The following is a 26,144-nucleotide window of genomic DNA, read 5'->3' on the forward strand; positions in this document are numbered from 1 at the left end:
GTACTATTCACTTTAAGAATTAATTTTCAAAATAACTACTGCCATATTTTTTTCACACATGCTTCCTCTTTTCTATGTTTGGAGTAATTTTCACAGCGTTATGCTTCCTGGAATTAACCCAAAAGTTAGAGTTAGCATTTTCACTATGTCTGATGCACCTTCTTCAGCAAAAATTTTACTTTGTGCTGAAACATAGCAAAAAGAAGTCTCTGCACAAGGAAATTTAATACCCTTTGATGGGTGTAAAGAAGCAATAAGAAAAAATATAAAACTCAGTTTGTGCCAAGCTTTGAGTGAAGAGAAGTATGTGCCTAGTTTTTTATTTTTATTTTACCCTGCTCAACTGGTAGGAACATTGTTCCATATGATTAACTTAGAGTATTTTCAGTACTCTCATCTTAGGACATGGCATCTGTAATGGGGACAATAAATTTTCTATTCAGCGTTTTAAAACCCTGCAAATACTTCGTGTTTACATTGTGATGTGTGTGATTTTTGGTGTGGTGACTTAGTATGAAAAGAATATAAAAAAAAAAAGGAAATTGAGGTTAGATTGCTGTTGGAAAGATAATCTTATGTGCATCTCTGTGTATAGTTTAGATTTTTTACAGTCTTCAGCAATTGCAGTATAGCTCTTATTTGCATTATTGCTATGTAATGGAGCTTTTTCATGGGTGAATCAATGAGATACTTATTAATTTGGGCCACTCATAGTTTAAAAACAGCAATAAAAGAAAGCTGCACAAGAGGTTGACTTTTGTCATTAACTGCATATTCAACAGCCAAATGGAAGGTGATGGTGATGATTTTAAGTGGGAAATCAGTTGAGGCTCCTGCATACTTTTAATTACACACAGTTATTTTAAGCATGAGAAGGTTGCTGTGATAGTTATACAGAGGTAATCAGTTGACTCAAAAATGTAGGAGCCCAGCAAATAAGCTGTTGTTGATCTACTGTCCTATGCAATCTTTGACTAGTGAACACTGGAAACAAAACCAGCACTGTAAGTACATCCCAGTAGTGATGACCATGTTGCTATATAGCAGAGGATTAAGCTTGAAATTAAAATTATTCTAATGGTAATTTTCAATAAAAAAGGGCTTTTAGAAGGATGCCTTAAGCATCATTTTCATAGTTGCTGTTCTTTTGTCCCTTCTAATCTGTAGCTTTTGCTTTGCAAGCCTGAAAGAAATTAGGCTGCTATACTCAGAAACCTTCAAAGGGGAAGGCAGTTACATCCCCAAAGAATCCTGGACTTGATGAAACCACAGATATCCTGTGTAGAAACTGCTGTCACCTATTTTCCGTGGTAGCAAACCTGGTTACTGAACTATACTACCTTTTTTTCCAATAATACATGTGTTTCTTTGCTCTTGACAAGGGGTTAACATCTCAGTTCCAAATCCTGAAGTCTTTAATTCTCGTAATCTGTAAATTCAGATATCAAATTCACAATTCACTTTTTCCACTTATCACAGATAGACTTGTAACCCATAAAACAAACAATAAAAGGGAACGAAAGACTACCACAGGTAGTATGTTCATATCAGTGGAGAGCATTGTGTATACTGTAGCTGTCCATGTATTATTTCCTTTGCTATTCATCATGGATGGGATATCCACTTTATATTAATTTCATCAGAAGGACTTTTTCATAAGATGGAGTTTCAATAAAGAAGCATTTGGCAATTGAGTCTTGCCAGCTCTGGGCAGGCGCTGGTGAGTACTGGATGAATAACTGGATGAATTTCCCAGGAAATTGCATGCTGAGCTCAAGAACAGCACCTGGCTCTCAGGGCATGCCCAGTGCCCTCATTAGTTTGCTTCAGCAGAGCTGTGCTTAAGCATCTTCAGTGGCACTTCCCTGCTCAACATGCAGGAATCGAATGCTGGCCCTGAGGAGGGAGGTCACTTGAACAACATGTGTTAGTGATTATGGAGAGTTTCCAGCATTGGGCTTTTGTTGTTTAACAAATAGACCTTCTCTACCTGCTCTGTGGGAGTCACACTAGTCCTTAGAGTAATGTTTTTAATTTGTCCATCTGCTGATCTCTAAAAACCAGCCAGTCGCTTGGTGTCCTCCTTGTGGAAAGTGTCAGGGTTTCTGAAGATGAAATAACACTGCACAATTTAAGGAAATCTTATTTTATAGTAATGCCATGTTATGCGAGAGCTGAAAAATATTTACCTCATGAATTACTCATCCCTTAACAGACATGCATTTTGTACTATAATTTTTGCACTGGTAAATAAAAGGAAAATAACAGCCTTAGTGATCAGAATACAGAGTAGTCACTGTATCACTGAACATATATATTAATATGTTTTTACTTATGATAAAAATTCCTTATTTGACATTTTTGTCACTGGAACAGCAGATAGAAATCTGTATGCATAACATCAGTGAAAGAATGTACTTCTTTCCCATGCCTGTAATTCTGGTTTTGAATCTATAACAAAAGATGGGAAGATTTCACAGGGAAGATGCAGAAATTTTAAAGAAAAGGATGGTTAAGTGGAGTAGATAGAAGCAGGGTTCAAACTGTGTAATTTCCCCTTACGTGAAACAAGCTTTAGATTTTGTCACTTTTTTGGTGAAGAAATGGATAAAAACTAGCTGCTGCTTCTCAAAGACACACTGATCTGGTGAGTGGGAGAAAGGCAGTTTATACATAGCACATGGTTCACCTATATCTGTATAATGAAAAATAAGGGTTCACAGAATAGCAGAGAGATTTCACATAGGTAGTGGATCTTCGTGATTCAGTCTGTGTTTTATCACTTCTCTCATTAACAGCTTGTGTGTCATTTGAGAAGAGGCACAGAAATCTACTTCCTGTTGATCACAGTGGGAGCTTTCTGCTGATGAAAATGCAGCTTGATATGAAAATGATGATGAGGGCCTATAGTAACTCTCATAAGCCATAGATAAGACAAGTCTCCTTTCTTGTTGATATGCTGTACAGCTGTTGGAAGTGAGAGACTGAATCTCTTCTTTGCCACAGCTATTCTTTGCTGTGCTGCCTTGAGAAAGCTCTGAAATGTGAAATGGGAAGAAAAACCATCCCACTGTGACTGAACCTGTGTTTGGAAGGTTTTTAGGCAACAAAATTAAATGGCACATGCTGAAGGGGAAGTAGTTCCAGTAAGAACTCAAATGACTTGGTCTTATTAAAAGCATTGTTATTCTAAAGGTTTTTATGAAAATGCCATGCTAAATCATGGTATCAGATCTCAATTTTCTGGGGAAAAATGAATTGTCAATGACTGTCATACAGTGCACTGTGGAACTGTATCTATCTACCTGTTAAAGACCTTGCAATAGCAGTCAGCTGTGTTGTATTGACCTCAAAAGTTTCAGCTGTGCTTATGGCTTGAATTGCTTTTTTGTCTACAGAAGTATCTTTTGTACTTCTGCATATATATCACATCAGTGTGTAAAGGCCTGCTGAGAAGTTTAATGTGTTATTTTACTGACCTCCTGGAAGTAGAAACATCAGTAATCACGTTTTCTGACACAAAAATTGGTAGTGTGGCAACTTTCATAAAGAATCTTATCAGGCTCTACAATGAGTATAGGTTAAAAGCAGTGGGTGCTTCCCACAGTAAGACGAGATTGGGTAATAATGAGTTGAAAGTGTGCATCTAGGGTAAATGAAGAGCTGTAGATTCAGAGGGAGGATTTGAGAAGGATCATGAGAGGTAGATGCAAAAATGAAAGCAGTGAGGAATAGGAAGTCGTATTTTTGAAGAGAACGTGAGTAATAGCTTTGTTTTCGCTGGAGTAATCGTAGTGTTGGAAACACTTTGTTATGAGGCCTCTCTGCTTTCCTTCATAAACTTATTACACAACGTAAAACAACACAGTTAATTTTTTATGGCTCCACTGTGTTAATGAAATTATATTAGACTTGTGAAAGGTAGGTGTTCACGTTTCGGTCTCAAGAAGTGACAGTGTTGCCTGGTTAAGAGTAGAATTGTGTAGAAGATACAAAAGAGAAACATTTGAAGAACTTTAGACTGTCAATGAAGCTCTGTTTCTACAGGGAAAAAAAACAAGCCAAAAACCAACCAACCAAAAAAAAAAAAATCTTAAACCTAGATTTTATTGATTTATCTTATTTTTAATGTCTAAATTTTTTTTTTTTTTTTTTTTTTTTTTTTAAGACTGAAGGTATTTTTCTCATAATGTTCGTGAATGCCACATTAGCATGAAAGCTTCCTGATTAATTGTGCTACATAGAAAGAGCTTGGTTTTCAGTGTAGTGACTCCCAGAATTTTTTCTTTCCTACAGCAGTTACATGGTAATTTTATTTCTGAGTCATATCTGTCAAGGGCATTTGATTGGAAGTTACAGGAATTATGCTATCAATAGCTCTACAGCTAGCTATTGATCCCAAGATGATATGCTGTAAACGTGCTTTTCTGCAGGCGACTACTCTTGCAGTACTTAATCTGCAATGGACAACAGTAATGAAAATTAAGAAATGTGTGTTTTACACAATCCCTATCTGTAATGCTGCAAATCAGTTGTGATGTGAGGCACTGGCTTCTTTAATGCAAATACAGGGAAAATGGCACTAAAGTTCTGGACCAGCTGCACCTGTAATGTGCCAGTTCGGCACATCTGATGCTACTGGAAAGTACTACTATTTTTTTCTGCATGAGCTGTATGGTTGAGTTCGCATATGTTGTTAAAAACACCATTTTTTTGGGCTGGTTGGAGCAGGCCAGCTGGAACTGTTGCAGAGAAGCCTGAATTGGCATTGCTGCATTTGAATAGTAAAAAAGAACAGAATTTAAGCAGCCAGCCATGGAGGAACATAACTTCATTATGATGAGTAATGATGTGGGATGGGAGTCCTTGGACACCTCTGTCATTGGTGATGCTGCATAAAGTGAAGAATGGAGGAACAGACTGGACCAAAGCTCCTTTTCATACAAGGAATAAGGTTCTCTAAGCATTTATTACAAGCAAGCTCTGCACCACCTAATTGTTCACTTCTAGCAGGGCTGCAGCATGTCTAGGTTCCAGGCAAACATAAGATCTTCAACTTCTACCTGGATAAAATGAAGGCTTTCCTTGGAAAAAGAGCATGTCTTAGGATATAATGTATAATTGCCATTACTGCTGCAGAGAATGCTAGGAAAGAAAGTATTCAGGCAAGATCTCCAATTCCAGTGGGAAGTTTGTGATGCCATGGAGTAAAGAGGAAAAAAAAACAAAACCAACAAAACTTGACCTTTTGGCTTTTACATTGAATTTGATCTGGAAACTATTGAAGAAATGACATTGTGTGTTCCCATATTAATCCTTGAATCAGTTTTCTGACTGTAACAGCACTTAAAGTAATTGGCCTTCTTAAATTAAGCATGGATTTTTGTCATTTCTGATGGTATTTTTTATTTAATAATGCATCACAGTATATAACACTGAATATAATTAAAGCAAATCAATTTCACTTCAAATTATTACTTATAAATTAATTTTAGTACTTTGATTTTTAAAGCATGTGAGTAGTGTGCTAACAGGGGCAAATAGCAGAAGTAAGGCTCTTCCTCTTTCCTCCCCTGTAATTCCTAGCAGAATACGTAGCAGTGGGGCAGAGGCTGTTTCTCATAAAAGTAATTCACTAAATACTTTCAGGTTAGTGGTTGATGTTAAATACAAATGATCTTAAAATTATGGCACAGCCTTTACTCTTCAGATTGAAGCAAAGGCATTGTATCAGAATCTACCTGGAAGCTCAGTAGAAACAGGAGCCGTTCAGATCTTTGGACGGTTTAAACTGTTTCAGGTAAATTGTGTTACTTAAATTCAAGGCAAGTTAAGGACATGATTTTAATCCTTCAAATAGTTTCAAAACATGCTTTGCAAAGCAAGTTCTTTTGCAAAAAAAACAAAAAGCATGTGTGGATTAATAACTTCAAAACAGAAGGTTTGCCTTCTTAATTCAAACAGTTATATTTAAAATCAGTTTGTACCTTCAAAGACTTCAAAAGTGTATAAGTGGGGGAAGCTCATGTAAAAATAAAGTGAAAGGCTTTATTACAAGCATTTTTCCACTGGTTTTTCAGCATGGTTGTCTGACTAAAGGTAATTATTAGTCTAGTCTAGAGACTCTCACTGTGCATTCTTTACTCTTTTTTTGACCACATATAACTTGTTAACTACTAGTCTCACTGCTCAGCATTGCCCAAACCAGTGACTATTGGTGATTCTTTTTTCTTTCTTTATACTGTGAAAGATGCTTCATAACACAGCACTCAGTCTAAAGAAAATGCTAAGTTCAGCACCCTTGAACTGAAGGGTGCAAATGAATTAATTTTGAACAGAGAGATCTTTGAAAATTGTAGATGTCATTTGTAGAGGATCCTAACTTCTTGGGGATTCTTTCTCTGCCTGACGGTATTTTGAATCTCTTGACTTTTCAAGCCATGGCATAAGGCTAAACTGTTCATTCAGGTGTGTGTAAATGACAAGGAGAAATGTAAGGATGATTTGCTGTACTTGAGCAGGGAATCTGAGCAACTAATTCCAGTAGGGAGTCTGTTAAGTTCACATTTGTTCAACAGCAGATGTTCATACATCCGTTTAGAAATTGTTCAATAGATGCATAGGCAGAAATGGAATGTTAGAAGGATGGAGTCTGTCCTGGAGGATTTTTGCAGCCCTTCAGGCAATAACACTATTATTCTGAGAAAATAAAATCACTTTACATCAGTCTGCAGTGAATTTCTGTGGGCAAATTCCCATCCTCAGTTGTCTTTCATGGAAAGTGTATCTGTGTCTGCAAGTATACTAACATATGTAGGCAGATGTATGGATTTCATGGAAAGTGATAAAGAGTTGTGTTGTGAATATGTAAATACTTATGCAGGAGTTCATATATGGAATTAAGGAAACACTCACTTAGCTTCCTGCCTGACTTCCCCAGTTTCTCTTAGTAAACTTTGCTAGTGCTTCTTAGGGTGCGAATTTTTGACCTTCCTCCTGATTAGGCAGGATTTCTTCTTTGTTTTACCCAATTAGGAGTTGACATGACTTCCTATCACTAACCCATGCTGTCTTTATTGAGACAGAAATTCCATTCCTTCTTCTCATAATTTCCTGTGTTTAGATGTTGAGTTTTATGTGTTTTTCTTGGGTGCACCATTCGTTCATTTCTTCAGCACTCTCCTGATAGACCAGGGCTAGCAGTTTAACCAGGGTTAATCCTTTTCTCTTCTGATAAATGATAAGCCAAATGAATGCACTCTGAAGGATTTTTTGTTTCTTTTCTGCTAGTAAATGTTAGTGACTGAGTATGTCAGAGAGCAGATAATGTTGTTAGCCATTGCCTTCATAGAAGTAATTAATCTTGGTGGCTATAATGTACATAAATCCTTGTAGAGGGTAAGTATGGGAGAGAAGGTAATTTTGATGGAGCCCTGAGGGTCAAAATGGTTTTCTGCTTAGTTTGCCAATCAAAAAATGTGTGCTGTTTCCATGCCTACATAGTATTCATGTGCTTGTGATATATTCATACACCTTTAAAATAGATGACAGCATTTGTGTATATGTCTATGTGTACTGTCTGTGTGTGGAAGCAGAATTATTAATGCCAGCATTTTGTTCAAAATTCAAGATCGGGAAAGATCCATGCAATCGAAGAGTTTAAAACCAAAGCCACAATATATCTATTTTTTTCTGAAAAGATAAGTTAGGACTGTAAATTGTCTGCCCTGTAGTGATCTTTATGGAATATGAAATAAGTAGTAACAATCCTATGAATTTAAACAAACTTGAGGGCCATTTCCTTAGTCCACATGGCTAGATTGCAAGATTGTCGTATATTTTGTAGCTGGAAGCAGGAAAGAAAGATTATTTTCATTAACTGAAAAAAAAACACCAAAGAAGAAAAAAAAAAACAGAAAGAGTCAGGGATGAGGAAAAGAGTAAGTAAATTTTGATTGATTTTTGGGTGCAGTTTGAATGTAAACACAAACAAGCTTCCTTGTCCATTTGTGAAGTTATGAAAAATGCTGGGGAAAAACAGTGTATTCTTGTCAGTGAAACACTCTTTGGATTCAAACTGCACAAGTTTCCATTCTGATGAACCCTCTCGTCAGGAAATTGTCTGTGAAACTGGGGAGATGCCCTCAGCTGTGTAGATTTCAAAGCGTTTGGAATTACCTGGGCTCATAACAGAGCACCAAGTTGTACACTTGGACAATTCTGGAGTCATCTCTGTTATAGGCTTCATTTGTGACTTTGCATTAAACTATCCATGTATTAAAGTACTTTTATCAAAACATTTCAGCAACTGATAGTTTAATGGAACTCCAGTAAAACAAGAGAACTGTGCTTATTCGGCTGTACAAAAGTTGCAGAGCCACAAGGAGTACTGGGCCTATGAGGTTTTGTGACTGTGAAGTAGGCATCTTACTCCCCTCTTACTTCCCTCCGTGAAGCTTGTTTTTAATGTCTGCATCAATTCAAGATTTTCTTCTTGCCCAGAGCAGTGCAAAAGTGGCATAGGCTTGCTGTTCCCTCAGTTGTTCTGGGCAAGCCTTTTGTACAGTCTTCATTTATGTTCTAGTGTACTTAATGCTTAGATCAGTTGCTTTGAGAGTTATTTTAAGAGCTATTTCAATCATTTTAGAAGCAAATGCATCATTAGACTGTGAAGAATTAAATAAAATGTGGAGGAAAAATTGCTTCACAATTTGGGTTATTCGGAGTCAGAGCCCATTAGGAAAGTAATCTGGATCTGTAAGTTCCACTGGAGGGTGATTTAATATTCATCACGTTATTATAGCTTTTGTTTAAATGGAAATAATGCATTATTTTTTGTGTACAAATTGAGTAAAATAGGATTAGTCTCATTACTGAAGAACATTGAGTCCTACAGAGATCCTTTTAATACTGAATGTTTTGTTTTTGTATCTCTCTCTTTGGTAATCAACACTCAAATTATCTGTTTCTAACAAAAACAGATGGAAGAATCACAGAGGGCTTTAAGAAAGAGAAGAAAGTTGAATAAGGATATTCCTAAATTTCACTGATCTTTCCAATTAACAAGAGAGCTCTGAATGGAAACACAGCTACTGAAACACCTCTTGGAGCTGTAGTTTAGTTCATCTGTCAGGAAGACACAGGGAGTCAGGAACTACTGATGGTACTCAGTTTCTAGGTGCTGATCTCGTTGGTGAGAGTCAAACTTTTGGCTGGATAAATCCTTCATTTGTTGCATAGCAGACTGGGAGGGAATGCAAGAGGGATAATTCAGCTCTGGTACATATTATGACTGTCAAGAAATGAATTGACAACATGGCTATGATTTGCATCCGACCTGTCTCTGGCCTCAACAGAGTGTTTGCCTGGCAAAATACCTGTGTTGAGTAAGGAAAATAGAGAAAAAACTATGCCATGGGAGGAAATGTTGTGCTTGTAGCAAGAAACTTGGGTATGTTCACTCCCTGAAATACAAAATACCTTCTTTGCATATGGAACTGTAATTCAAAGATCTCTTTTATCCCAGTACAGCTCCTCACTGATTATGAGAGTAATTTTGTTTTGGCACACTGATATTATATTTGCTAACCAAGCCCAGCTCCCTCAGCCTTTCCTCATGGGACAGGTGCTCCAGCCCTCTGAGCATCTTCATTGGACCTCTTCTGGACCTGGTCCATCAGCTCCACATCCTTCTTGTGTTGGGGGGCCTGGTTCCAGGCCTGTGGGCAGTACTCCCAGGGAGGCCTCACAGGGGCAGTGTTGAGTGGGACACTTATCTCCCTCACTGAGTCTAAAGTACATCAGTTAGCATATGCATATTTTTGTTAGGCTAGGAGCTGATACCATTTTCATGGGCATCCTGACACGGTATTAGACTCTATTGCTTCAAAATGCCTCATGAGGATATTTCCACATATGAAGACCTTTCTTAAGGGGGGATTAGAGTTCACAAGTCAATCTGAGTATTTTAGATAGACTATGAATGCCTCAATTCCATTCCTGTGATTAATCATTTACATCTGGATTTCAAGGTGACTATTTGCTCATTTAAAGTTACACTGGTATATCAGTTCATGCATAATTTGAGAATCAAGCATGTGTCCTTTCACTAAAAAAGAAGGTAATAAACTTTTCGTCCTTTATTCTTTATTGAACAACTCAATTCAGATTATTTAATTTATAATTGGATATGCACAAGTAGATCTCAGTCTGAAACCAAAACTTCCTCCTTTCCTTCCTCTCAAATTATAACATTTTGTTATGTTAATTTTTACTACAAGCAAGTTGCTGGCTTGGTGACACATCTCACTGTTAACTTTGTGGTTTTCGGTCTTACTAGCTTGAGTTAACACTAAAGTTTTTTTTTTCAACTCCATCATGTTATTATCCATCAAAATTTTTCTGAAATAACTGTCTGAAGAGGCTCTGGATGTCTTATTTTTCACTGACGTAACTGAAGGTATTCAAGGCTTTGTTATTGCTAATTAGCTTTTTTTTTTTCTTTTTTTTTTAATTGTTGCACAGCAGGTGTTACTAAAACAGATCAATAATGAACAGATTAAATTGTAGTAATCTAACCTGAAAGAATATTGCTGGATACAATAGAGAAACAGATGCAGTATCTGCTTCTAGTCTGCATATGGAGCAGAAAATAATGCACAGAAGGTGCTGAAGAGAGGGAGAGAGGTGCCATAAGGGGGGTATCATGATGAGCTCTGTCAGGAAGAGGATGGTCTGAGATTCCACCAAGAACTCTTCAGTCCTGTGGTGATGTTACTGGTGACATTACATCAACGTGACTTCTTTCCATGACCGATGTGAGGTTACTGAGAGTGCTGTGCTGTCCAAGCTCACTTATCCTATGGGGTTCCAACCCTCTCTTGCAACCATGTTTTGTAATTTAAAAAATAAAGAAATAAAGAATTCCCCTTCTAATGGTGGATTTGAGAGAAATGAGACTTGAGTATATCCATCACCGGTTCTCACTTACCCCTATTAATCAGCCTCTCACCCTTACTGCTATAAAGCTGCCCTTGTTGCACCCCTTAATAACATAACAGATCGCTTCCTTAATTAAAGCCTGTCCAAACTTATGTGGCTGCACAAGGTGAGAGAGAATAAAAGATAGAAACGACCATGAAGGCTCCCACAAAAACTGCCAGTTGCTGCATGGTGAAGAGGGAGATTGCTCGTTGGGCATCAGAATTATCATTTGAAGTCAAATGTCTGCAGTCTAAACTATTAAAACTATTATTTTTATACTTTCATACAGGGCAACCATAACACAGCTTCCTTAATGCAAAGCAATAGGAAATATCTTCACTCAGGATTAAAACACACTGCTCTTCCTTCAGACAGCAGGATTTCTATTACACCACAGGCGCCTGATAGGACATCCAGTTAGGTGTTGTTGCTCAGGCTGTGCCAACTTATGAATACACTGTCAGAATTTGACCTTTAATTATTCTTCCACAGCAAGGGAGATTCATAACCCTACTTACAAAAATAAATGGAAGAGAAACAGTTTATTCCTGTAAAGATTCTGTCTTTTGAAGGACCTGGACTTGCTAGAGAAGAGAAAGCTCTGGTAAGACCTCATTGCAGCCTTCCAGTTCTTGAGGGCTTGTAAGCACAAAGGACGCCAACTTTTTACACGGTGTGTTAGTGACAGGACAAGGGGAAATGGCTTTAAACTGAAAAAGGAGAGATTTAGATTAGGTGTTATTAGATATTTGGGGAGGTTGGTGGCCCTGCATGTGGCAGGGGGGTTGGAGATTCGTGATCCTTGAGGTCCCTTCCAACCCTGGCCATTCTGTGATTCTGTGATGTTATAAAGAAATATTTCATTCAAAGAGTGGTGAAGCACTGGAATAGGTTACCCAGAGAAGCTGTGGGTGCCCCATCCCTGGAGGTGTTCAAGGCCAGGCTGGATGGGGCCCTGGGCAGCCTGGTCTGGTAGGTGGCAACCTTGATGATGGCAGGAGTTTGGAACTGGATGAGCTTTAAGGTCACTTGCAACCTCAGCCGTTCTATCACTCTATGGATTAGAAGGACTGCAAAGACTAAATATAACCTCAAATTGAAACACATATTAATATTTGCCAAAATGGAGCTGTCTACCTATATGTGAGTACTGAATTGGTCAGTTTGTGTTGAATTTTTCTTAGTTCCTGAAAAAAAATATGTCTGTGAATACATTCTGTATGTGTGAAATTACCTATCAATCTGCATGTGACCTGTATAATTTCAAACTTGTTAGCCAATTTAAAACCAATCTGGTATGGCAAAAGCCTCAGCCCTTTTCTATACATTTTACAGAAATAGTTGGTTAGTACAGCAGAGAGCTCAGCAGAGTGCTCTGAATTCCTGCTGTGCAAAAGGTTGCAGCATGAGCTTGACTGCAAGCTATTAGAAAAGAATCAACCCAGCAGCAGCAAGAGCTCAGATAGATCTGAAATCAGGGAATCCCAAAAATAAAGAGTCTTACAGAACTCTCAAGGATACTAAAAACATTAATCAAACATTATTAAACAGGAGGTAACCCAGCCATCAGACACGCAGTCACAGGAATCACCGCTGCCATTGCGCAGGAAACAGTTTGTTTCTGATGCTGCATTTTGTGTCTTCATTAACCTTTTGTGTTTCCTTAGCTAATGTCAGGAAAACTCATTATTATAATAAATAGTGGATTAGGAAGGAGTAAGCCATATATAAAATCGTTTCTAGAACTTCTGTCTGTAGCAATCACTGTGCTATCTAATGAACTGCAAGACAGACATAAAGAAATAAGTGATGGTATTCATACTTAATGTAACTTCTACTTTTCTGTTCATATTTTTCTAATTCCTCTGAAGATGGCCCTTTCTCTTTCTTGGGATGCAATGAAACTTATTCTTCTATTCTCACACTTCTATAGTGAAAGCAGGCAGATTTGGGACCCTTCTGCTGCAAAGGGGTTGGCTGGGCCACCTGAGGGAGAGGAAAATCCTTACCAAAGTAATAAACGTCCGTGAAGCAAGGGAGAATGTTTGAAAAGCTTGAATTCTTTGCAGAAGAGGGGTGCATTTACATTGCAGGGTTTTATTATTAATATAGAAGAAAGATTATACTTGCTCTCTAGTCAAACAATAGCTAATTGGATCTTTGTTTCTTAATGAGAATGAAAGCTTAAGTGTTAAAACATCAGGAGAACCATCTGGGGATTCTTAATGAGTGTTTGGAAATCAAATAGCGTGGTTGAATTTCCTCTTATTTGTGGTCATTGCTGTTTTTAAAGAATTGCTCCAGCACTGTCTGTAGGGACATTAATTTGTTATGGATTTATTAGAAAACTGGGGTGTAAGAATACCTCTGCTTTTGTGCATAAATGAGAGTGATTTTGGAAAAGTGTAGATGATGTGTTCTTGAATATTATTTGTTATCCACCTAACTGTAAAAAAAAATACCTTAGTTGAAATGCTACTATGAGGAATTGATTCGACTATATTCTCTTTAGCAAAACAAGCTAATAAAAATTAACAACTAAATGCTTTTTTGCCTTAATGATTTAAAGACTGGAAATTGGCAAGCAAAAGGAGACCTGTGGGGATATATGCAAATAGCTTTGTTTTCCCATATGTCTTGGGTGGGAGGATGGCTGCTTTTCGTTTAGCTAATTCTTTATGTGCTAAAGAGATGTTTTGTTAGGAGGAAAGATCCTTTTTGTTATTTAAAGGAAAAAGGCAAGGCTCTGAAATGATCTGAAAGAGGGTTTTGAAACATTTAATGCTCACTGCTGTTAATTACTGTGGCGATTGTATAGAGCTGGCAGTGTGTGGTGTTAATGCCTAGTTTGTTTATTTGAAATGTGCAAATACATCCGCAATCCAGTCTTTCGTTAGAAGATCTGAATGGCACGGAGCTGTGCTGTCAGACAGTGGAATCTCCGTACAACCTGTGTTATTGCGGGGTATTTTGTACAGAACTTGACCTGTTGATAAGTTTAAAATGAAGTGAAGCCAAAGGAGTCAAACTTAATCAGCACAGGGAGCGGGAAGATCAGTCATTTCTACACTTGAAACTTTTTATTCCCAAGGAGAAGTTTCGGAAGGTCCAGGGGAGGAGAGATGACTGTTTTGTTTGCTTTAACTCTGTGGTTTGGTGACTTGCCTCTTAAATTACTATTTTTTATTATTACTTAAAAAAAAAAAAAAAAAAAAAAAAAAAAAAAAAAAAACCAGCAAATGTAGTATAAAGTTAATTTTAATGAAGACCTTCATGTAGAATCTTTTATATATCAGTTTTACTGGCTAAATTTCGTGTGGAGAGCTCCTCCCAACCATGTTTCCATGCACATATCCTCATCATTTGTGTTCATCCTGGCCCCAGTCAGTCAATCGGACTTCAGGGCACCTTGTTCTTATCAATCAGAGCAGTGCACACCTGGCTTTCATCAGTCAGGTTTATGTGCATAGCCTGAAACCTTCCAACTGTCACATGTATTGTAGAAGCCCTAAGTCTAGGGTTAAAATCAAACAATATTCACATCCATTTTGCTGCGACTTTTCCACAGCTTTGCTGCCTCTCAGATGTTCAAGTCACAGACAGAAGGGAGAGAAAAGAAGATTTGGATTTGTTTGTTTTTTTAAAAGTTATATTTATCACAAAGGATGTTGATGGCTATGATGCAGATCCAATTGAGGTCTAGCCCCTAAAGCTTATTTTTAAAGCTGTAGTAAGAAAAGCCAACTTAAAATCTTGTTGTTCATGCACTTTGAACAAACAGATTACAATTTCCTGATCTTAGAGAAAATCAGTGTTATGACCTTCTTTTATCACTGGTTTTGGATTAAAAAAAAAAACCACACACATAAACAAACCAACAACTGTGACCGTTCCTTCAGAATATGAATGGCATGTGTAAGCTTTCCTGTATACTCTGTTGGTTCATCTGCCACCTTTTGACACATCCACCTGGATGGCTTAATAAGGCAAGGTATCGTTGAACCAATGGCTATTTTCTCCAAAGCTCAGGGTTCAGGAGGGAGCCAGCTGTGCTTACTGGCAGTTTTGTTCTTTTTAAGAGTGAGAAAGTTAGATGAGTATTTATCAAGTTAGAATTGGCTTCTGTGTTCATTTGTGGTTCTCCTGACATTCATGCACTTTGCATTTGGTGTGTGTGTTTAAGGTTATCTTTTCTCTCTCTGCTTGCTTCTCTCAGCATAGAGGAGATGGAGCCGCCTCTATTAGAAATAATTGGTGAGAAGCCATAACTAGTGTCACACTGTGCAGGGACTATCTCACTAGCTGCTGAGGCTGTGTGTCAGGGCCCTAAAAGTGCCTTTCTCCTTTTGTGAGCACATATTGCTTTAGAGACTTTGCTCAAGTGTAACTTTAGTGGACTGTGTTACAGCTCCTTCCACATGTGAGCCTTTCCCTTCCAGCAGGAAAAGCTGCAGAATCATTTGGGTAACACTAATCAGGGGACTAGTGAGGAGCTCGTTGTCTTTCTTTCCCTGTAGTCTTCTCAGTTAGGGATGTGCCTCTTTGATAGCAATTGCTTATACGGTGACACAGCAACTAACAAAGAAGGCTGACCTCTTGAGAAAAAGGTTTATTTTGCTTGTCTGTCCTTACAGCTGACTACCTGTTGCTGAATATAGTTGGTAGTGTTTCAGAATCAATAAAGGATAGGGAAAAAAAAATGAGATAAACCCATATGTACTCAATATCCACACAAATCTGTAAACAGTTTGGAAAGGTGTGTCTTTGTGTCTTTATTAATGTTTTCATGCAGCATGTGTGTGATTCATATATACGTGACTTATGTGTACACATGCATACGAATTCAGATGAATGCAATTGCATGCATGTATATGTATAGAATGAGCAAAAGCTGTGTGCTTATGTCGTGTGAAAAGGTTGGAGAAGTTTGGCAGAAAATAAACCAGTTTCCTTGTCGCCAGGTGTCAGAGGGGCAGGGGCTGGCTGAGCTTTGATTCTGAGTGATGCCCAATTGGATGCTGCAAGTCCAGGCACAGTCAATATCTGAGCTGTCATGACTATGGATTCACAGTGTGCTGCCAAGTTTGTCTGGTTGCATTCGAATGGACCCTGGTGACCACTGTTAAGGAACATGGCTGCACCCAATGAAAACTCTCACTGCCAGGCCAGTGAATAGTGCAGTTTATTAAACCACAGATTACAGATTTTTTGGATTGTTGATGATCAGTGCGGTGTCTGGAAAGCAATACAGCAGAGTATGAATCTTACCCAATAGATGTCCCCGTGAAAGGATGGGAAAGAGACCGCAATGCATTCTACTCTGGAGGTTTACCTTCTCAAGAATTGGGCATTTCCATAAATCACTTCTAGTAGCTATTTCACATAATCCACCCCATGACTACAGTCACTCAAGCTTCATGTTATTTCGGAGGAATTGGGGAGATCACATACAGTCTTGTTACTAGGATTGGAGTTCAAGGGGCTCTCATGCAGCTCACTGTTAATGGGTAAAATAATTGGCTTATAGTCATAGCATTTAGTAGGACAGTGTTATCAGCCCTGAGCAGGGCCTTAAGCATAACGGCCAGGCTGAAGGGGAGGAAGTTAGGGGCAGGAGGGAGCACACCATCACAGTTTATATTGAAGAACCTCAATTACCTACAGTTTGGAATTAGAAATTCAGCTTTAAACACAGAGGTAGGAAAAAGAAAAAAAAAGCCAACAAACTTGTATACATAAAAGTTTGCTTTGTCACTAATTGGGAAAGGCTAGTGGGGTGCCACTAAGAAAAGGGGAATAAAAATTCACGTATGCTTTCCAAGTTCCCAAATAATTCAATGTTGCTGAAGTTGGAGGGTAGGGACTACTTCATGTTTTCGCTATAACTGCTTACAGCTCAGACTGCATGACTGTAAATATACATGAATTTAAAAACAAAAGGAAAAAAAATAATAAAGCCAGCAAAAAGCACTATCTTAAAAAATTCTGGAGACTATTAGTGCCTGTCTTTATTAGCACTATAAAGCTTGTTGTGTTATAGTTTTGTTTCCATGTAGCCCTGGTAGCTTTATTTACCATTCTGCTTTCCAGATTAAATTTTATTGCCTTTGGTCTGCACTGGGGAGTGGATTACTTTGGAAAGGTCAAGCTATACAGGTAATGCAGTGTTGTTTTATTGAACATAGCATATCTAGCAAGCTGGAAGACTCTGCATTTTAAGTACTGTGAGCTTACCATCCTCAATAATTTTTTTTTCCTATTCATGCTTTTTTCTTCTCTCCCCTCACATCAAATGAAAATTCAATGATTTCCATCACGTATAGCCTACACCAAGCACTCCATTGTCAGAGACTTCCCAAGGGAGGACAGCTGGGGGTTGCATCTTTCACCAGGCAGAGATGCATAAAGTTTGCTTTGACTTTCCCTGGTACAGAGTGGTTAGCAAACACAAAATGGGTAGCACAAGGAAATCCCAGTTACCTCAGTTCTGATGTTCCTGCTCAGACTTTGCTGACTTCTGAGAAATTCATCTGATAGATGTGGTTTTTGAAGTTAACTCCATGCTTGTTATAATTAAGTCAGACAAGCTGATAAATATTGAAAATGGCTGGCTGTGAATCCTGATGATAGTCAAGGTAAAATATGTTTTAACCTATTTCAGTAACAATACTGAAGTAAATTAACCAAAGGATTTGTCTCAAGGTCAAATTCAACTGTTTTTTTTCAAATAGTAACATGTTCCTGTGTTAAATTGAAAGATGAAAATTAAATGTGATGTTAAAATCCTTGCAAGTTCAGGTAGTGGAATATTACAGTATGTATCTAATCACACTTTGAAAGACTTTCACCTGACCATCCAGATATCAGAAGGGTAAGTGCTTGGAAGACAATCCTCCTGTGAAAGAGACATTGCCTATCATCTTGCTGTGCAGGTCTTCCCTCTTCAACTGTTTTCTTTATTGTTGGGAAGATTTAAAGATTATAACCTTGCAGTTTTAATTCTGTATTATGCAGTATTATTTCATTTCCCTATTAAGAGAGTTAACAAATGATATACGAGCCAGCAGAGAAATAACTGCAATACAGGAGAATGAAGATGGCTAAGCTAGTTTCCCTGGCTCTCAAGACATTTTGGTAATTGAGAACTTGTTTCTGCAACCCAACGTGCGTTAAAAAGGCAGTAATTATGGAATCTCAATCCTATCATGATGTATTACTTTAGAGTTCACGCTATATTGATCTCTCTTTCATGTTACTCAGACTCTTCTATATCACACTTTATGAATGGAAGGTAATTCAGCTTCAGATTGTAGACTGTTTTCTCTAATGCCCTTCTATGTTTATTACTGAATGCTTAATAGGGCTACACAGTGCTTCCTGCATAACAGTGATCAAATATTATTTTAAGAGTGGAACTTGTTTAGATAGGAAAGTTTAATTAAACATTTTCTATTTTCTTCTCATGATTGATATTATTTCAATACATTTGATTGAAACAGGGTGGGGGGAAAAAAGGGGCAGCAGGGAATTTTAATCTTTTGTTTCATTTTTGAATGCATGAAGTTATGAATTGTTTCATTATGCTCTGAAGGATAATTTATATATTAGAACCTTTTGAACAGCCTTCTGCCTGGACAGTGGGGATGCCAGTATTAATTGCTGGCCATGGTCCCAAGTGACTTTGCATTCCATTTTTTCCTTGGGAGCGAGAGGTCTGTGCCAGTGTAGGCAGTGTAGGCAGCACTCTGCTTTGAGCTGTAATGCTGGAAAAATAGAATTTGGCAGTAGGAGAGACTGGAGATGGAAGTGATATATAGAAAAATAACTGTCGTGGTGAGAAGGTTTCCTATAGCAGTCCTCTCCTCTGTCACAGGCCGTTATGCCTCACATGGCTGCAGCGCAAACTGACCGAACAAATTAACATGGGTTCCTTCCAGTTTCATAGCAGGGTCCGGGAGGGTGTTTCGATGGGACGTTTCTCTGCTTCTCATTATTGATCTTCTACAAGTGAGTGCTGATAAGTGCTACAAAATGGTTGGACTTGGATGATATTAGTGTTCTTTTGCAGCCTTAATGACTGTATGATTCTGTGCTTTAGAGTAAAACTATTCACTCTTTTCTTTCATGGAAATGAGAAATTATTGGTCTTTTGTTTTTTTCCTGGTAATTTCTGTCCACCATAATTATGAAGACACTAGGATCTTCAGATGTTGGCTGTGAGCTGAAACTCCAGTTTAGTTGTGGCAAGACAGACCTGCTGCCACATGAGTGTTTGGTCGGTTGACTCTGTTTGACCTATGGGAAAAAAAAAGCAATGTAATACCTTGATTATGAGTTTAAAATATATATCTGCTTTTGTTTTATTTTATTTTGTTAGGGTATACATTAAAGTTCTTCTGTGTATTGTTTTCATCTGTAGACATAAGTACTATTTTTCTTGCATGCATATATTTCTGGAAGCTGCATAGGATAGGAGAGCCAAATTAATTTCAGATGCAGATATTTTTATCAATGCTGATAATTCCAGAACAGCATTAAACAACCAGCGATGTTCTGTAGACAGGGATCTCACTTTCATCTCCAGAGCTTTTCTGTATTTTAAAATACATTAAGTAAATTGAAAAGTAAATGGAAAATGTTTATTTTTATCTCAGAAATTGTTTCCAAGTCTTCTGTTTATTGACAGGCACAGACTTAATATTTCCTTGCTGCTTCAATCAGCACATCAATCTTTGTGAAATATACGCTTAGTGCCAAATTCACCAACTTCTAACAAATTTTTCTTTACTTGTTTCCTTTTAACCCTTGTATTTGCTGATGAGCCTCTTCTCAGTGTACCAAGCCTTACAGTCTTAAGAGCTTTGTGAGTTCTGTGATAGTAATGAACTGGAATTAGTCTCCAGCCTTACAAACACACCACTGTTAAGCTTTTTGGGAGACTTAGTTGAGCTGGCCTACCATGTGACTCAGGAAGTAATTGCTGACTTGATCTAATTGCTGGAAATCACTCTTCAAATTGTTAAACACGAAGTATTAATGAAATATAGTTCTAAACCTAAGCATTCTTCCCACTACAAATTTATCAATGCATTGCTACCTGTCCAGTTCTCTGTGTTTGCACTGTTTATTTTTAATATTTTTTTTGTTGGAGATGTGAAGGAGAGAGGGTGTTGGTAGTGTTTTTGTTTGTTCTTTTGTTACTTCATGAAAGTCTGTTTTGTATGGTTTCAAGTTTTTGTCTCTAGTTTTGACATCCTAATTTAAATGGGCTGAAACAGTACTTATGAGTTGACTACAAAGGATTATTTGTTTTATCTGCTATGTTTTCCAGATTTTTTAAGCATTTTAAAATTTCTTTGGTTCAGAGTGCTTTAGCACCATAGCTCTATAGAACTATTTCTTTTACTTTTTCAGTATTTCAGTTAATTGAAGATCCTGTTGAACCAAAGTAGTCATAGCTCTTCTATGGAAGCATTTCAGGAATGTTTGATTATTTATGCATATACACATGTATGAATGCATGTATAAGTAAAACAATTTGACATGCATTTGAAACTTTTCTCATTATTCACATTTATCAGAAATTATAGCTTTCATATTTACTAGAAATTATGGGCCATTTAAAGCTTGGATATATATTTTGTCTTGTAGAAACCAACAGTTAGGATGATAAAGCCAGCTCCAAAAGTATTTTGGATTAAGTTTATCTATTCATATCCATAACACAGTATCCAGAGTTTTGATCTGAGTCTTCTGGCCTGTGTGCATAGGCCAATAATAGAGCACTTCATTCATGCTAGTAGTCATCTTCCTCTCGGTCTTCATTGTTAACCTGCTGTTGATAAGGTCATTGAGCAATGGATTACTTGCTAGTTCTGAAATTACGGAGTAAAGAGACCATATTGCCATGGAGAGAATGGAAGATTACCTGGTGTTTTCTTTCCTTAGAAGGTCACTTCTAGAGTGTCAGTATGTCACTGCATTTTGTTTCAAAACCAACATGTGTTTCAGTCTATCATCTGCCACATCATTTCAGATCAGATTTGTGAGGTTGTTTTTCACCATGTCAGGTTGTACCGTGCTCTGCTTCATGCTGACAGGATGTAACATTATGGGACTTAACGTGACCTGACATACCTGAAATTCACATTTGCTTAGATAGCCTGTTGTAGCATTTATAAGGATACCAATGAGTTATTGGCTTCATAGATTGCTTTGCTTACCAAGAGCACCATGTAAGTGAGATTGGGGAATGGATGCTTTTATTTTTGGTTGTATCTAATATAATAACTTCCTCAGACATGAAAATAGCTAAATTGCTAGGAAATAGAGGGAAGCACTTCATGGAAAATAATCAGCAAACAAAATAGGTAATAGTAACTGCAGAACTTACTCTGTAGAATTGAGCGTCATTAGAATCCATGTAAATGGACTAATTCCTGGATGTACCACTTATTTGTCATCTTCTGCATGTTACCTGTCTGCTTTTTAGTATTGACGTTAAGTATTGAAACTGTAGTCCATTGCTGCTGTTAAAGCTGAATCAAATCAGAGTTGAACTTTCTAGTAATAATGCAGCGCAAATATTTTTACTAATTTTGTGGAGTGTGTGTTGTTATTTCTGCACTGAGGTTGTGAAGTGCTTTATCAATCACATTATCTGAGAAAGACTCGGGAAATTGCATGTTCTTTGTATGTGTATAATTCATTTTCACATGACATTATGGGCATTGCTGAGATGACTTGATGAAGAGGTATTCATTTCAGTTGAAATGACACTAAGAGCATCCTTTGATTTTCTTGCCTACATATCAGTAGATTTTGGAAAATGACCTGCAAGAAAACTTAGTTATGAAATGAATGACAGTTGTTGAAGAATGTTTTGATTACTGACTTTTTCCTCTTCAGAAGTTCTGGTTTCTTGCATACTACCTAAGCAACTGCAGCTTTAAAAGTGGTGTCTCATTTTTATGTGGTTCGTTATGACAGTGAGAAGAACAAAATGCTTACTAGGTGTAAGTACCCTGCTTCCTTAAGTGCAGTTTTTCTCATGCCGATTTGTCTTGATCAGAACATTTCATCAGTAGTTGTGCTGTCACCTGAAAACTGGCTTACACGTGTCTATGCTAACTGCTGCTCTGTATTTGGCTGCAGTGGGGATACAGCCACTAAGGTATAGCCACTATACGTCCAGCTGCTTGTTGTCATTAATTATCACAAGTAAGAGAAAAGAACATTTGGTAAGTTTCTTGTAGCCAATTTCCAGGTGCCAGAATTGCTTTCTGCCATTTTAGATCATCTCTGTAGCCCAGGGAATTCTAATCTGGAGTTTTGTGTGAAATTGTGAAATGTGTTGAAACTGTTCATCCTATCTTTGTAAGACAGTTCTTCTAACTTGGGAGAAAGAGCTGGCAGGTTGATATGGTAGCTTGTATGTATGCTTTTGATTCGTTAGCTTGTCACATTTTCTAAACTGGTATGCCCAACCATTGTATCCTGGCAAAACTAATGAAAAACTAATGTCCAGGTTTGAAAAGGTGCTTGTCCTTCTGTCAGCATCACATTGTTAAAGGGGTTCTACATCTAGAGGCATGCCTGATGGAGGGCTGGGCTCTTCTTGCTTCGTGGAAAGAGAGAAACAAAGAAACAGCATTGAAATTGAGTTGAAATTGAGGACCTTGTCAGGAATGGCAGAGCAATGGGTATTTCCTTTGAGCAGAGATCTAGAACTGTCAGATCTAGAATCTTTTTTTTAAAGAGAAGACGTTTTTTACCTTGGAAAAGATGTTATTGTGTCAATTTCTACCAAGATCTTAAAAGGAAAAAGAGAATTAAAAATCTGAACATTATTCCCCCTCCTTCCCCCCCCCCCCCCCCCCCCAAAAAAAAAGAAGAATAAAGAAAACACCAAAACAAACAACAACAAACCAGTTTATGTTGGACAGTTCTTCGTTGGACCTGTGCTCTAATTACTGCTGCAAGCCCTAATTGCCTTCAAATGTGAAAGCCTTTAAGCCCAGCTTACTATATGACCTGTGTTCTATGTTTGCCTTTTAACTGTGACATTAGAAAGATTATTGGCCGTGTTTATTGCACACCTCAATCCACAAGGGCTCAAATTTGTGTTTTCAACTTCAAAGGTCAAGTGCTAGATTTACGGTTTTGGTAACTTGGACAGAATGCTAATCAGCTGCTATAGTAACTCTGAAGAGCTTCCTATAGTCCACTTGAGAACTTTGCATTGTGAACAGCTTTTTCAGGAGAGGATTAATTACCAGAAAGGCATTTTCTAGTTTAAAACAATTAGTTCCTACTTTCTAGTGAGAGTACAGAATATTTCAAAGCTACTTTCTTTGTAACACATGTCCTAGAAATAGGGCATTGAATTGGGCTTGCAAGTGAGATGTCCTTAAATTGGAGTAAACTGCAATCTGATATCATAAAATTCTCTGTATAAAGGAATGTTTCCAAAGTTCTAAACTGTTTGTGTGCAACTTTCACTGCTGAAAGACTGCGCCATGGCCAAACAGTAAAGCAGCAGTGCAACTTGGGGCATCATATCCCTCACACATTCTTTTCTCTTTGCAGTTTTTCCTCCTATTTGGTTTCCAGAGTGTGTTTAGATGTTGTCTGTGCTTTCTGCTTGTTTTATTTTGTATGCCATTTGAATCTATGATACCTAAATATTTCACCAATCAAAACTGCTACTTGACTGTTCTGCTCTTTCAGTGGAAGCACTGAAATTTCTAAATTCAGCCAGACAGAGCTGCTGCTTCTCAGCTGAATGTGGCAGCTTAACTTTCACGAGGATTTATTACTTTTAAGAAATAAATAATAAGTAAAATAATAAAAATAACTTTGTAAATAATAATCTCAGTTTCCTGAGCTTGTCAGCCATGAAAAACCTATTTTATTTCTTTCTAAATGCAATATTTCTCTTAATTGAAAAGAAGAGAAGAGAAGAGAAAAATCTAACAATCTTTTTAAAATTAATCCTTTCTGACAATCCCTATCATTCAACAGAGTCAAACTGTGAGGAGACTGAACAACACAAAAAGTGACATCAACGTGTTGCCTTGTGAAATAAGGAGAGGTAATTTTAACAGAGACACAAGAGAAATATCAGCTTGCACTTTCATGGTGAAGTAGTGCTGTTTTAGCCAGACTGAGTATTCTATTGCCAGCAGCAATACTCTGAGACTTTAAACCAGGAGCTAAAAAGATGATGTGTTTTCTGTTTTGGATATGAAAACTGATTGATGGGTATCACAGATAATCCTTGAAATGTCCTTGGGAAGATTAACATTGACTTCCTGGTGAATGGGTAATTATCTTACAGTATCAGATATGAACTCATATTCAGTGGGTGGGCATTTAGATGCATATAACGAAGAGCTAATGTAATAGCTTCAGGCAGAATGCTTTATAATTGCATGCAAAACAGTTCAAATGTACTGCAGATCATTAATATGAGTCTAACTCCTCTGCTACCTTTCCTGGGTAATGAGGTGGAGATTAAGAAAGATATTGTCAGTTGCTAAAGACACTGCTCTTTAATGAATACTGTTGTCTGCTTTTTTTTTTTTCCTTAAATTTGTTGTTGTTGTTTGTCTGATGGAAATACATGAAATTCTGATAGTGACTCAGTTCTTTTTCTCACTTCTTTTCCCCATTTGCTATTCCTTTCCTCACTTGTTCTCATAATTTAAATGGGGTTGGTTCTTTTCTCTGTAGAGATGTGTTAGAAATGAGTGAGGCTGAGGAATGAACCCTGAGAGGAAGGCTCACAAGAGATGGTGCAGGTAGGAGATCAGATCCTGATTATAATCCTGTAAAATAAAATATCCTGCATAGCTGGACTCACATACCCAGTATCACGTGCCTATGCTAACAAGGAGACAAGCACAATATTTTGACCTGAATGCAGGGACAGAAAGGACAGACTCTGTGAAGCAGAACAGGATGAATCTGGATCAATTCATACCTAAGATCATGGGAATTTTTTCAGTGGCTTCCGTCATGCTGTCTGGGAAATTGATGGAGAGGTTTGTGTGTTGTGACCTGCTGAACAAAACAAGTTTTTATGCAGTTTTGCTATTCAGAAATATCAGAGGAGGCCTGTGCAAGATTCTGTTGCTTTCAATTTCAGTTGAGAGTCAAATGTTGGGATTCTGCATCTCTGGTCTCCCACCACAGGGCGTACTTGAGAAGTATATAGATTTAATGCTTCCCATACATGGGAAAGAGCAATCTCAGAGTTGTGGGTTAAGAAAAAACTCCACTGATTTGTTTCATAAAGAATCACGTACAAAAAGTGTGGAATGTTTTTTTTGGACAGTCGTGACAGGTGCTGACACTGTGGTTTGTTTTCTCCCTCAGGTTAGTCTTCTCTTGTAAGCATGAACTCCAGGAGGGAGCCAGGTCTGTTCTCTCTTAGCATGAGGCACAGCAAGCTAACAAACCAATTCCACTTTGCTACTCTCAGAAAGACAAACTCCCACAGACTTAATTTTAAGGAGAAAAGAAAAGAAAAGAAAACGAAAGAAAGAAAGAAAGAAAGAAAGAAAAGCTCCCAGAAAAATCAAAAGCACAGAAACATTTCATGGTGGTACCTCCTTATAGTGCTTCCTTCCTCCTTTTTCTCCTCAGTCCCCAGGACACTGTCCAATTTTTCTTCTGAGTAAATTAGCTCAGGTCTCCATTTTTCATTATTAGTTTTCTTTAGAATCAGCGGTGATGGACAGTTTCCTGATGACATTCTGCTTTTCTCAATTTCTGCCATAAATGTGCTTGTTTGATGCAGTACTGACAAAATCAACATCTTGGTTTCTTTGTTTCCAGAGGTTTTATCCCAGAGGGACAATGTTTCTCTGTGATAATTTTAAGGTGTTTCATTTTAATTGATTTTTGTTAGCACTCTGCTGGTTTTTAGTGCATATACAAAGAGAGTGTCTTGCATTGCCTGCTGAAGAGATAAATGAGCCATAGTTTTAAAACTTATTGCATTAAGATATCTTTAATCTAGATTTAAAAATATTAGTTGTATAGCTGCTAGTCTTCAAATGAGAACAAAGCCACCATACCGAAATTCTGTAAAGCACGCCAGAGAGGAAGTATATAGCCCTGTAAAATTTGAAGATAAATAAGAAAAAGAAAAGAAA

At 37.6% G+C, this 26,144-nt stretch overlaps 1 protein-coding gene across 1 annotated transcript in view; it reads left to right on the plus strand.

The window, feature by feature from the left end:
- GRID1 (glutamate ionotropic receptor delta type subunit 1) overlaps positions 1-26,144 on the plus strand; it is a gene marked incomplete at both ends in the record, with an annotated part of 513,772 nt that overhangs the window by 212,680 nt on the left and 274,948 nt on the right. The gene's annotated exons all lie outside the window — the stretch shown is intronic.

Source organism: Tetrao urogallus (genome assembly GCF_951394365.1).
Source record: "Tetrao urogallus genome assembly, chromosome: 5".
Lineage (NCBI taxonomy): Eukaryota > Metazoa > Chordata > Aves > Galliformes > Phasianidae > Tetrao > Tetrao urogallus.